Source organism: Eubalaena glacialis, chromosome 14, assembly GCF_028564815.1.
Source record: "Eubalaena glacialis isolate mEubGla1 chromosome 14, mEubGla1.1.hap2.+ XY, whole genome shotgun sequence".
Taxonomy (NCBI): Eukaryota; Metazoa; Chordata; class Mammalia; order Artiodactyla; family Balaenidae; genus Eubalaena; species Eubalaena glacialis.
Window position 1 is genome coordinate 45,481,306 of NC_083729.1, and position 14,271 is coordinate 45,495,576.

General features: G+C 42.0%; 1 pseudogene; it reads right to left on the minus strand.

The window, feature by feature from the left end:
* Positions 1-10,025: 10,025 nt before the first annotated feature.
* Positions 10,026-11,514, minus strand: LOC133105347 (microspherule protein 1-like; annotated as a pseudogene).
* Between the last annotated feature and the right edge of the window lie 2,757 nt (positions 11,515-14,271).

Consider the following 14,271-nt stretch of genomic DNA (forward strand, 5'->3'; position numbering starts at 1 on the left):
ACACCTACTGAATGTTGGCAGAAGACCTCAGACCTCCCAAAAGGCAAGAAACTCCCCATGTACCTGGACAGGGCAAAAGAAAAAAGAAAAAACAGAGACAAAAGAATAGGGATGGGATCTGCACCAGTGGGAGGGAGCTGTGAAGGAGGAAAGGTTTCCACACACTAGGAAGCCCCTTTGCAGGCAGAGATGGCAGGTGGCAGGGGGGAAGCTTCAGAGCCAAGGAGGAGAGCACAGGGTTGCAGAGGGCAAAGCGGGGAGACTCCTGCACAGAGGATCAGTGCCAACCAGCACTCACCAGCCTGAGAGGCTTATCTGCTCACCCGCTGGGACGGGTGGGGGCTGGGAGCTGAGGCTCAGGCTTCGGAGTTCAGATCCCAGGGAGAGGACTGGGGTTGGCTGCATGAACACAGCCTGAAGGGGGCTAGTGCACCACAGCTAACTGGGAGGGAGTCCAGGAAAAGTCTGGAACTGCCTAAGAGGCAACAGACCATTGTTTCGGGGTGCGCAAGGAGAGGGGATTCAGAGCACCACCTAAATGAGCTCCAGAGATGGGCGCGAGCCATGGCTATCAGCGCGGACACCAGAGACGGGCATGAGACGCTAACGCTGCTGCTGCAGCCACCAAGAAGCATATGTGCAAGCACAGGTCGCTATCCACACCTCCCCTCCCGGGAGCCTGTGCAGTCCGCCACTGCCAGGGTCCCGTGATCCAGGGACAACTTCCCCGGGAGAACACACGGTGCGCCTCAGGCTGGTGCAACATCACGCCGGCCTCTGCTGCCGCCGGCTCGCCCCACACTCCCTATCCGTCCCTCACCCCGGCCTGAGTGAGCCAGAGCCCCCTAATAAACTGCTACTTTAACCCCGTCCTGTCTGAGCGAAGAACAGATGCCCTCAGGCAACCTACAAGCAGAAGCGGGTCCAAATCCAAAGCTGAACCCCGGGAGCTGTGTGAACAAAGAAGAGAAAGGGAAATCTCTCCCAGCAGCCTCAGGAGCAGTGGATTAAATCTCCACATCAACTTGATATACCCTGCATCTGTGGAGTACCTGAATAGACAACGAATCCTCCCAATTTGAGGAGGTGGACTTTGGGAGCAATGATATATATATTTTTTTTTCCCCCTTTTTCTCTTTTTGTGAGTGTGTATGTGTATGCTTCTATGTGTGATTTTGTCTGTATAGCTTTGCTTTTACCATTTGTCCTAGGGGTCTGTTTGTCCGTTTGTTTTGGTATTTTTTTTTTTTGTATAGTTTTTAGTATTTGTTATCATTGGTGTATTTGTTATCATTGGTGTATTTGTTTTTTGGTTTGGTTGCTCTCTTCTTTCTTTTCTTTTATTACTTTAAATTTTTTTTTAATAATTATTTTTTATTTTAATAACATTATTTCATTTTATTTTATTTCATTATTTTTTCTTTCTTTCTTTTTTTCTCCCTTTTATTCTGAGCTGTGAGGATGACAGGGTCTTGGTGCTCCCGCCAGGAATCAGGGCTGTGCCTCTGAGGTGGGAGAGCCAAGTTCAGGACACTGGTCCACCAGGGACCTCCCAGCTCCACATAATATCAAATGGCGAAAATCTCCCAGAGATCTCCATCTCAAAGCCAAGACCCACCTCCACTCAATGACCAGCAAGCTACAGTGCTGGACACCCTATGCCAAACAACTAGCAAGACAGGAACACAACCCTACCCATTAGCAGAGAGGCTGCCTAAAATCATAATAAGGCCACAGACACCCCAAAACACACGACCAGATGCAGACCTGACCACCAGAAAGACAAGATCCAGCCTCATCCTCCAGAACACAGGCACTAGTCCCCTCCACCAGGAAGCCTACACAACCCACTGAACCAACCTTAGCCACTGGGGACAGACACCAAAAACAACGGGAAATACGAACCTGCAGCCTGTGAGAAGGAGACCCCAAACACAGCAAGCTAAGCAAAATGAGAAGACAGAGAAACACACAGCAGATGAAGGAGTAAGGTAAAAACCCACCAGACCAAACAAATGAAGAGGAAGTAGGCAGTCTACCTGAAAAAGAATTAAGAATAATGATAGTAAAGATGATCCAAAATCTTGGAAATAGAAAGGAGAAAATACAAGAAACGTTTAACAAGGACCTAGAAGAACTAAAGAGCAAACAAACAATGATAAACAACACAATAAATGAAATTTAAAAATCTCTAGAAAGAATCAATACCAGAATAACTGAGGCAGAAGAATGCATAAGTGACCTGGAAGATAAAATAGTGGAAATAACTACTGCAAAGCAGAATAAACAAAAACAATGAAAAGAACTGAGGACAGTCTCAGAGACCTCTGGGACAACATTAAATGTACCAACATTCAAATTATAGGGGTCCCAGAAGAAGAAGAGAAAAAGAAAGGGACTGAGAAAATATTTGAAGAGATTATAGTTGAAAACTTCCCTAATATGGGAAAGGAAAGAGTTAATCAAGTCCAGGAAGCACAGAGAGTCCCATACAGGATAAATCCAAGAAGAAACACACCAAGACACATATTAATCAAACTATCCAAAATTAAATACAAAGAAAAAATATATAAAGCAGCAAGGGAAAAACAACAAATAACATACAAGGGAATCCCCATAAGGTTAACAGCTGATCTTTCAGTGGAAACTCTGCAAGCCAGAAGGGAGTGGCAGGACATGTTTAAAGTGATGAAAGGGAAAAACCTACAACCAAGATTACTCTACCCAGCAAGGATCTCATTCAGATTTGACAGAGAAATTAAAACCTTTACAGACAAGCAAAAGCTGAGAGAGTTCAGCACCACCAAACCAGCTTTACAACAAATGCTAAAGGAACTTCTCCAGCCAGGAAACGCAAGAGAAGGAAAAGACCTACAATAACAAACCCAAAACAATTAAGAAAATGGTAATAGGAACATACATGTCGATAATTACCTTAAGTGTAAGTGGATTAAATGCTCCAACCAAAAGACACAGACTGGCTGAATGGATACAAAAACAAGACCCGGATGTACGCTGTCTACAAGATACCCACTTCAGACCTAGGGACACATACAGACTGAAAGTGAGGGGATGGAAAAAGATATTCCATGCAAATGGAAATCAAAAGAAAGCTGGAGTAGCAATTCTCATATCACACAAAATAGACTTTAAAACAAAGACTATTACAAGAGACAAAGAAGGACACTACATAATGATCAAGGGATCAATCCAAGAAGAAGATATAACTATTGTAAATATTTATGCACCCAACATACGAGCACCTCAATACATAAGGCAAATGCTAACAGCCATAAAAGGGGAAATGACAGTAACACAATCATACTAGGCGACTTTTACACCCCACTTTCACTTATGGACAGATCATCCAAAATGAAAATAAATAAGGGAACACAAGCTTTAAATGATACATTAAACAAGATGGACTTAATTGATATTTATAGGACCTTCCATCCAAAAAAAAACAGAATACAAATTCTTCTCAAGTGCTCATGGAACATTCTCCAGGATAGATCATATCTTGGGTCACAAATCAAGCTTTGGTAAATTTAAGAAAAATGAAATCATATCAAGTATCTTTTCTGACCACAATGCTATGAGACTAGATATCAATTACAGGAAAAAGTCTGTAAAACATACAAACACGTGGAAGCTTAACAATACACTACTTAATAACCAAGAGATCACTGAAGAAATCAAAGAGGAAACTAAAAAATACCTAGAAACAAATGACAATGAAAACACGATGACCCAAAACCTATGGGATGCAGCAAAAGCAGTTCTAAGAGGGAAGTTTATAGCAATACAATCCTACCTCAAGAAACAAGAAACATCTCAAATAAACAACCTAACCTTACACCAAAAGCAATTAGAGAAAGCAGAACAAAAAAACCCCAAAGTTAGCAGAAGGAAAGAAATCATAAATATCAGATCAGAAATAAATGAAAAAGAAATGAAGGAAACCATAGCAAACATCAATAAAACTAAAATCTGGGTCTTTGTGAAGATAAACAAAATTGATAAACCATTAGCCAGATTCATCAAGAAAAAAAGAGAGAAGACTCAAGTCAATAGAATTAGAAATGAAAAAGGAGAAGTAACAACTGATATTGCAGAAATACAAAGGATCATGGGAGATTACTACAAGCAACTATATGCCAATAAAATGGACAACCTGGAAGAAATGGACAAATTCTTAGAAAAGCACAACGTTCTAAGACTGAACCAGGAAGAAATAGAAAATATGAACAGACTAATCACAAGCACTGAAATTGAAACTGTGATTAAAAATCTTCCAACAAAAGCCCAGGACCAGATGGCTTCACAGGCGAATTCTGTCAAACATTTAGAGAAGACCTAACACCTATCTTTCTCAAACTCTTCCAAAATACAGCAGAGGGAGGAACACTCCCAAACTCATTCTACGAGGCCACCATCACCCTGATACCAAAACCAGACAAAGATGCCACAAAGAAAGAAAACTACAGGCCAATATCACTGATGAACATAGATGCAAAAATCCTCAACAAAATACTAGCAAACAGAATCCAACAGCACATTAAAAGGATCATACACTATGATCAAGTGGGGTTTATCCCAGGAATGCAAGGATTCTTCAATATACGCAAATCAATGAATGTAATACACCATAATAACAAACTGAAGAATAAAAACCATATGATCATCTCAATAGATGCAGAAAAAGCTTTTCACAAAATTCAACACCAACTTATTATAAAAACTCTCCAGAAAGTACACGTAGAGGGAACTTACCTCAACATAATAAAGGCCATATATGACAAACCCACAGCCAACATCATCCTCAATGGTGAAAAACTGAAACCATTTCCACTAAGATCAGGAACAAGACAAGGTTGCCCACTCTCACCACTATTATTCAACATTGTTTTGGAAGTTTTAGCTACAGTAATCAGAGAAGAAAAAGAAATAAAAGGAATCCAAATCGGAAAAGAAGAAGTAAAGCTGTTACTATTTGTAGGTGACATGATACTATAGAGAATCCTAAAGGTGCTACCAGAAAACTACTAGAGCTAATCAATGAATTTGGTAAAGTAGCAGGATACAAAATTAACGCACAGAAATCTCTTGCATTCCTATACACTAATGATGAAAACTCTGAAAGTGAAATTAAAGAAACACTCCCATTTACCATTGCAACAAAAAGAATAAAATACCTAGGAATAAACAAAATTAATGCACAGAAATCTCTTGCATTCCTATACACTAATGATGAAAAATCTGAAAGTGAAATTAAAGAAACACTCCCTTTACCATTGCAACAAAAAGAATAAAATACCTAGGAATAAACCTACTTAAGGAAACAAAAGACCTGTATGCAGAAAACTATAAGACCCTGATGGAAGAAATTAAAGATGCTACCAACAGATGGAGAGATATACCATGTTCTTGCATTGGAAGAATCAACCTTGTGGAAATGCCTATACTACCCAAAGCAATCTACAGATTCAAAGCAATCCCTATCAAACTGCCAATGGCATTTTTCACACAACTAGAAGGAAAATTTTCACAAATTGTATGCAAACACAAAAGACCCCGAATAGCCAAAGCAATCTTGAGAAAGAAAAACGGAGCTGGAAGAATCAGTCTCCCTGACTTCAGACTATACTACAAAGCTACAGTAATCAAGACAATATGGTACTGGCAAAAAACCAGAAGTATAGATCAATGGAACAGGATAGAAAGCCCAGAGATAAACCCACGCACCTATGGTCACCTTATCTTTGGTGAAGGATGCAAGAATATACAATGGAGAAAAGACACCCTCTTCAATAAGTGGTGCTGGGAAAACTGGACAGCTACATGTAAAAGAATGAAATTAGAACACTTCCTAACACCATACACAAAAATAAACTCAAAATGGATTAAAGACCTAAATGTAAGGCCAGACACTATACAACTCTTAGAGGAAAACATAGGCAGAACACTCTATGACATAAATCAGAGCAAGATCCTTTTTGACCCACCTCCTAGAGAAATGGAAATAAAAACAAAAATAAACAAATGGGACCTAATGAAACTTAAATGCTTTTGCACAGCAAAGGAAACCATAAACAAGATGAAAAGGCAACCCTCAGAATGGGAGAAAATATTTGCAAATGAAGCAACTGACAAAGGATTAATCTCCAAAATTTACAAGCAGCTCATGCAGCTCAATATCAAAAAAACAAACAACCTAATCCAAAAATGGGCAGATGGGGCTTCCCTGGTGGTGCAGTGGTTGAGAATCTGCCTGCCAATGTAGGGGACACGGATTCGAGCCCTGGTCTGGGAAGATCCCACATGCTGCAGAGCAGCTGGGCCCGTGAGCCACAATTACTGAGCTTGCGTGTCTGGAGCCTGTGCTCCGCAACAAGAGAGGCCGTGATAGTGAGAGGCCCACACACTGCGATGAAGAGTGGCCCCCGCTTGCCACACTAGAGAAAGCCCTCACACAGAAACGAAGACCCAACACAGCCATAAATTAAATAAATAAAAATGTAAAAAAAAAAAATGGGCAGAAGACCTAAATAGACATTTCTCCAAAGAAGGTATACAGATTGCCAACAAACACATGAAAGAATGCTCAACATCATTAATCATTAGAGAAATGCAAATCAAAACTACAATGAGATATCATCTCACACCAGTCAGAATGGCCAGCATCAAAAAATCTACAAACAGTAAATTCTAGAAAGGGTGTGGAGAAAAGGGAACCCTCTTGCACTGTTGGTGGGAATATAAATTGATACAGACACTATGGAGAACAGGATGGAGGTTCCTTAAAAAACTAAAAATAGAACTACCATACCACCCACTAATCCCACTACTGGGCATATACCCTGAGAAAACCATAATTCAAAGAGTCATATGCCACAGTGTTCATTGCAGCACTATTTACAATACCCAGGACATTGGAGCAACCTAAGTGTCTATCGACAGATGAATGGATAAAGATGTGGCACATATATACAATGGAATATTACTCAGCCATAAAAAGAAATGAAATTGAGTTATCTGTAGTGAGGTGGATGGACCCAGAGTCTGTCATACATAGTGAAGTAAGTCAGAAAGAGAAGAACAAATACTGTATGCTAACACATATATATGGAATCTAAAAAAAAAATGGTCATGAAGAACCTAGGGGCAAGACGGGAATAAAGATGCAGACCTACTAGAGAATGGACTTGAGGACACGGGGAGGGGGAAGGGTAAACTGGGACAAAATGAGAGAGTGGCATGGACATATATATTCTACCAAATGTAAAATAGATAGCTAGTGGGAAGCAGCCGCATAGCACAGGGAGATCAGCTCAGTGCTTTGTGACCACCTGGAGGGGTGGGATAGGGATGGTGGGAGGGAAGAGATATCGGATATATGTATATGTATAACTGATTCACTTTGTTATAAAGCAGAAACTAACACACCATTGTAATGCAATTATACTCCAATAAAGATGTTAAAAAAAAAAAAAGAAAGTGGTCAACAGCCCAGCAAAGAACTGAGGCCTCTGGATCAACAGCCTCAAGAAACTGAATCCTGCCAATAAGTATGCAAACTCAGTTGAACCTTCAGATGAGATCCCAACCCTGACCAATGATTTCACTGCAGCCTTCTGAGACATCCTGAAGCAAAGACCACGTTTCGGCAGTGCTCAAAATTCCTGGCCCACAGAAACGGTGGGATAATAAATTGTGTGTTGTTTTAAGCCACTAAGTTGTGATAATTTATTGTGCAACAATAGACAATTAATACAATACTGTTGAAAGAAAAAGCCACGTTTTGTTTGAGGCAATGGAAGAATCAATTGTAGTTTCTGTAGAGCACCAGGGATTGAATCCATGTTTTTTAGGACAATAAACTGATGAACAGTGAAAAACTAAGAGAGTATTAAAATTTCAATTAAGACATTGGCAGTGAAAAAAGAGAAGTGAAATTATGCACGCTGAAAATTAAGGGAAAAAGCTTTAAGAGAAATTTGGAGATACAATATGATATTGTTCAGAAATAGATTTTTTTCTTGAGAAACAAAAATTTGTACAAACACAAAGTAGGCATTGGCAGTAAGGTAGGGAGAAAAATGAATAAGTGACTAAAACCATTATGTATGCACAAACTTGGAAACCTCAGGGAGAATTGGGCAACTCTTGAATTTTCTCTCTCAGTACCTCTCAATTCACTTCCAACACTATCTCATAAATACATAGCACAACTCCAATGATCAGAGTATCCCTGGAGAATAATAAACCATGCAGGTATTATTATTTTAAAATATTAACATCACCAATTTGGAATAATACAACTAGAAATTTCCAGAAGACTTTTGAAGATACTCTTCCATTTTACCTTCAATTTTTCAAATTTGGCTTTTTAAAAAAACAAGTTGAATTTTTATTCAAATGCTCCTTTCTTAATAAGAACACATTTTAATAGTCTAGTGGTTGCACATGGGCTTTATTTTCCTTTAAAAGAATTTCAATGAACTACTCTACCCTTCTTCCACCTGGTAATTTGTACTCTAGCACAGAGGAGAAAGCCAAGATATAATTGACAACCTAGGACATAGTACATTGACTCTTGAGCAACACAGGTTTGAACTGTACTTATATGCAGTTCCACTTTTATGCAGATTTTTTTTCAATAGTAAATACTTCAGTACTACACAATAGTTGGTTGGTTGAATCAGCAGATGCAGAACCACAGATACGGAAGAACCACATACTATATACAGAAAGGGACTATAAATTATCTGTGGTTTTTCAGCTGTGGGGAGGGTGGGCACTCTTAATCCCTACATTGTTCAAGGATCAACTGCTTTTCAAAAAGTCATCTTCCTTTCTATGGAGTCCACTTATTAACAGCGTTTTAAGTTCAGAGAAGAAAGAGGAATTCTATTCTACGTAGGCACATAAGAAATATTTAAACTATAAACAATCACCTATCTCAAACAAACCAAAGGAATATCATTAATGTCCCACACAAACTATCTTAGGAAGGGAGGAGTATTTCCCCATCCCAAGCCCCCTACAAGCAGAGAAGAGACACCAATGCACAGAGAGATCATGTCTCAAGTGATTCTCAGGCATTTAGAAGGTGGCATATTGAAGAAGACCAACGTGCCTTCTGTTCCAGCAGGGCCTTTATTTATGGAGGAGTTGTGAATGTGACAAGTGCAAGAACCATATGTATCTTATTCATCCACTAGCTCTCACACTACCCTGCATAGGCATTCAAGAAATATGTCTGAGTAAACTGCCATTCAAGGATAGCAAGAGAGGAAAAGAATACAGCTGATGTAAACTCTTTATTTCCTTAAACTATAGACAGATATATTGAGAATTATCTACGTTGAGTATAAGAATCTTAATGTATAAGGAGGCAACCCTGCCAATGCAGAGACTGAATACTATGGAAGGTCATTAAGAATCAAGTGCTGATCAGTCCACATACAGAACCAAGACAATGCAAGTGATAGTCTGGACAAGACTAGAAGTGAGACAATTCCCACCTGGTGGGACTTTCTTAGTTCATTGCATTACAAAGTTGGAAGGTAGATATTAGAGCCACAAAATATCAGTTTATTATATATGTGATCTTGCTTATTTTATATGTGAATAATATAATATATATGTATTTTATATGTTTGTTTTACATGTAACCATATTCTGGAGTAGGGATTATCACTCTCAATGTATCCCTTTGTTTGTTTGTTTGTTTGTTTTTTACTTCGGAACTCAGTGCTTTGTATTTACAAAAGAAAAATAATAAAGGAAAAGTCTGAAGCTAATCAGCTGGAGACACGGGGCAAAGGTGGGAATCTGGGGGAAAGGGTAGGGTCCTCTGCAGAGAGAGAAGGGGAGGGGTTCTGGCACTAAGGAAGCCTGAGGGTCCCAGCCTCTAGGGGCTTCCCCAGGGCCAGCTCCGCCCTCCCACAGAGGCTCAGATCAAGGGGCCAGGAGCTGAATCTCCTTCAGCCCCCTCTGCTTTTTCCAGGAGCCTGAGTTCCCAGCTCCAGGGGTCTGGGATGGCAGGGGAAACTGAGGCCAGAGAGAGCCCATGGGTCCTGCCACCACTTCTCACTGTGGCGTGATCTTGGCAGCCTCAGCCTGAATAAGGGCAATGAGGTCCTTGTAGATGAGGAAGACGAATTACAGGCTGGCAATCTCCACCATGGAGCTGTTGCTAAGGCGCCATTTGGAACCACACAGCACAGGCCGTCCATTGATGTAGATGGGCCACCGGGCCTCAATGGCAATGAAGAAATCACCGTTGTTTTTCAGCTTGATGACACCTTGCTTCTGGGAGATCTTCCAGGCCGGACCCTCCAGAGACAGGTCCGCGTCAATCTGGTTATCCTCGGTTGCTCTGCCTAGGGTGATCTTTCTCAAGTGCATCGCACCATGCGGCCCCGCAGCACTGCTAGGGCCTGGTTGTCAAAGTCCGGAGAGGTCATGCCTGTGATGCTATCTACTAGCACCAGCCACTTATGCAGTTCCTGTTCCAGCTGCCAAATCTCTTGTTTCTGGCGTCAGTCAGCCACTGTCAGCTCATGTTCTAGGACTTCATCTCGCATGTCACTGAGCTTACTGTCATCAATCAAGTCCTCTGTGATCGAGAAGTTCAGCACTTGGTCCCCCTTGGGCAGAGGCTGTCTGGTCCTCCAACAGGTAATATGGCTTCATGAGCTGCCACTGGGCCTGCAGAGCCTTGGCAGTACGGGCCAGGTAGAAGGCATTGGGGTGTCTGTGCAGCAGGTCCTGGAAGGTCTCCAAGGTCGGCTGGCTGGTCGATCCCACTTTGCTTAGCAGCTGCTCTTCAGCCTTACTAAACAGGGCCTTGCTCTGGATGGCAGCAATGGCCTCTGGGTGCAGCTGTCTCATGGTCTGGCAGGCCAGCTTGGAGATGACAGGATCGTAGAGCAGGGCGGACCAGTGCTCCTGGACTTCCCGCAGGGTGAAGCGGCAGCTGAACTTCACAACCAGGCGGACAGATGTCAGGTCATTGGTCTGCAACACGGCATTGATGAGCAGGAGGTCGTCCGCAGGCTTCCAGTGGCCCAGATCCTTGGTCACCTGGAGTGGCTGTTTGTTCTTCTTCACATGCTTGGTGAGTCCAGGGGCTGGGGCTGGGGCTGGGGCTGGGGCTGGGCTGGGTGGCACAGGGGTGTTGGAGGCCTTAGACACCTTCTTCCCACTGGAGGAGGGTTCACTCCCCGAACAGCACCCTGGTTCCACCCCACTGGCCCCCTTCGCCTGGGTAGAGGACTTAACCAGGCTGCTCTCCACCAGCTCACCGTCAAACTTCTTTCTCTTGATGAACCTGGAGGAGCTTCTCTGTTTAGGGATGGTGCCCAAAGCCTGTGAGGAGGCCCGCTTCTGCCCTGCCAGTGACTCCTCATCCTCTGAGTGGCTGGCAGGCCTGATGCCATCAGGGATGACTCTAGCAGCCCCTGAGAATCTTCCATGCTGGGCAGTTCTCCCTGTGCCATGTGTCATGTCATGCAGCACATGGTGCTCAGGTCAGACTGGTGATGCCAACACACCAGGCTCTGGGCATAACTGCTCCCTCTGCCATCAAAATGCAGCCATGCCAAAGAGTGGAAGCTCAACAGCAAGTCAATCAATTGTGGCCTCTGCCAAGAGGTACGTGGGTGGTGCTGGCCCAGGGGGAGGTGGCAATGCCCAGCCAGGACCGAAAGACACACGTGCCAGGCACGGGGCGGAATCAGCAAATGCTTGGCACCCAAGCGTTTGGGGAGCTCACCGGCCTCATACTACCTTTGTCCATCCTCTTACAGTCTATCCCATCTAAGCTCAACCAAGCACAGCAGAGCCCATCAGAGTCACTGGATCTTCAGACCAATGAGTGAGAAATAAATGTTGCTAGCCACTGCGATTTGGGGAGTTATTTGTTACACAGCATTATTACAGCAAAAGTAACAACAACAATAAAAAACCTTATGGTAGGACATCTCTTCCTAAATACGGATCAAGCTGAAAACAGATCTCCCACTGGGAAGTATCATGATGAAAATACGCCAATAAAGCTATAACATTAAAACTACTGGAAGTGGTAATTCTAGAATACTGTTTAATAACTTGCTACCTAAATAGTTTTACTCCAAATCCTATTTTCATTCACCTACAGGATACAGGTTAGCAAACAGGAGATTTATAGAGCCAATAATCTCATCACATGAGACATCAAAGAAAAAAGTCAACTAATTGTCTACCAGCACTCTGATAAACTATGGAAGAAAACATCAAGGGGCTAGAAGTATCCAAAATTAAATGTCAGGCACAGAAATTAAACTGCTATGGCCACATACAGGGACATAGCAGTTTACTTACCTTTTAGTGCTCTCTTAATCCATCAGTTTTTGGATATTGGCTACTTTTTCATTGCCCACTATCTATTTCACATTCTTGATTTCTCTGGGGAGAATTACCTCCCCCCACTGGATCAGAGGTCCTATCTTCCCTTAACCAAGCTAGACAAATCAGATATTTCTTTTTTAGAAAATAAGGAGGGGAGAAGAGTGGAAGATCATCTCCAGGGAAGAAAGGAGCAGCCCCGTGTCAGCTTCACTGACCAAACTGTGTTACTGACAAGACCCAGAAATGAAAGCAACATGGAAAATGATCTGCCCATGGAAAGATAAGACAGGTATTACTCCTGTTGAGAAGGTACAATTATCCAAACTCTCCTTCCAGAAAAAGAAGTAAATGAATGTATACAAACAGTATGCAGTCATTGGTGCTTTAGAAAATAAGCTTTTAAATACAGATTATGTTGGTCAGCTCATCATTTGAACAGAATTAAATCAAGCGTTGCCTCCTGGACTTCATACCACATACAGGTCTTTTCCTAGGACCATGCAATGGCCACCTCAGATGGGGTCCTGGACATCCACTTGACTTCCCAGTGTGCAAAGTTACACTTCCAGGAAGTCCATGAGCCAACCAGACCTTCTGAGAATCCAAGAGGGAAACTTGTAAGGTCTGACCCACAACTGGGTTGCATCCTTTTACAACTCTGCGATAAAAAATTTCACATTAAACTGAGTTTTCCATATTTTTCAATGTATCCTTAAATCATTTTTTAAAAATTAAGTTATGTCATTCTGAAAATTGCATTTTCTCTACAACAACTTAATTTCAAGTTCTAGTGAATCCAGCATATTCATTCTCTTCATTTTATCAACTCAGGTAATTTCTCTGTTCTAATCCTTAACTTCTCTGAATTATAGAGGTCATTTTAAAAAAGCACTTTAAGAAACCAAGACTGACCTACCACTTATAACCACCTTGAGTATACAGGAGAGATCATTATGCCCACCTAAACCAAATCACAGCCTGCCTGATTTTCAGACACACTGACGTCCCTCCAAACCAGCTCTCGTCATCAATCTCCACCTGCACAAACACTGCGAGTGCATCCTTAATTTTCTCAACGAATTTATCAGCAGCCCCATTAATATTCTGAATTATCCTCTCTGGAAGACAAATTGCTTTGCTATTTGTCTTCTTTAAACATTTTCTAGTCACAAAATGTGGCCTCAAGTTTCCTGCTATCAAGTCTTAGTGTATAATCTTTTTCTCACTCTCCCACCAAAATTGGGTCCTCCTGCATTTCCAAGGCTAATGATCACATGAGAGCTGGGCCTTTAGGTCCCTATGAGCCTACTTGTTCTTTCAACAAGTATTTTTGGAGCTCCTACTATGTGCCAGGCAATCTCAGTGATTCCAGAGATGCAAAGTAAACAAGAGTCCCTGACCTCCTGAAGTTGGTCATTTTAGTGGATGGAGACCAACGTTAAACAAACCATTCAGTTAAACTTAGAGTATGGCATACGGGGATATGTGCTTTAGAAAAAAAATGATGTAAGGCAGGGGGAGGGAGAATGCTGAGCATGGGAGAGATTGCAGTTTTAAATGCAGCAGTCATTGAAGGCTTCACTGAGAAGGTGACATTTCAGCCAAGTTCTGAAAAGGATGAGGCAATGACCCACAGAGTTAGATGGGGAGAGAATTTTTTAGACAATGAGTGCGAAATGTGCTAAAGCTCTGGAGTAGGAGTAGGTTATGTTGCCCCCCAGTGGATTTGCTAGTACCATTTTCTCCTCTTCGTTCTGTTCCTGCCTCTGTTTAAAACCAGCTCAGAGAAGGGAATCTCATGGCACACCCCTTGCCCGGGTCCATCTCTTCCCACAGGTGATCCCATCCTCTCAAAGCTGCTTAATCCCAATTCTG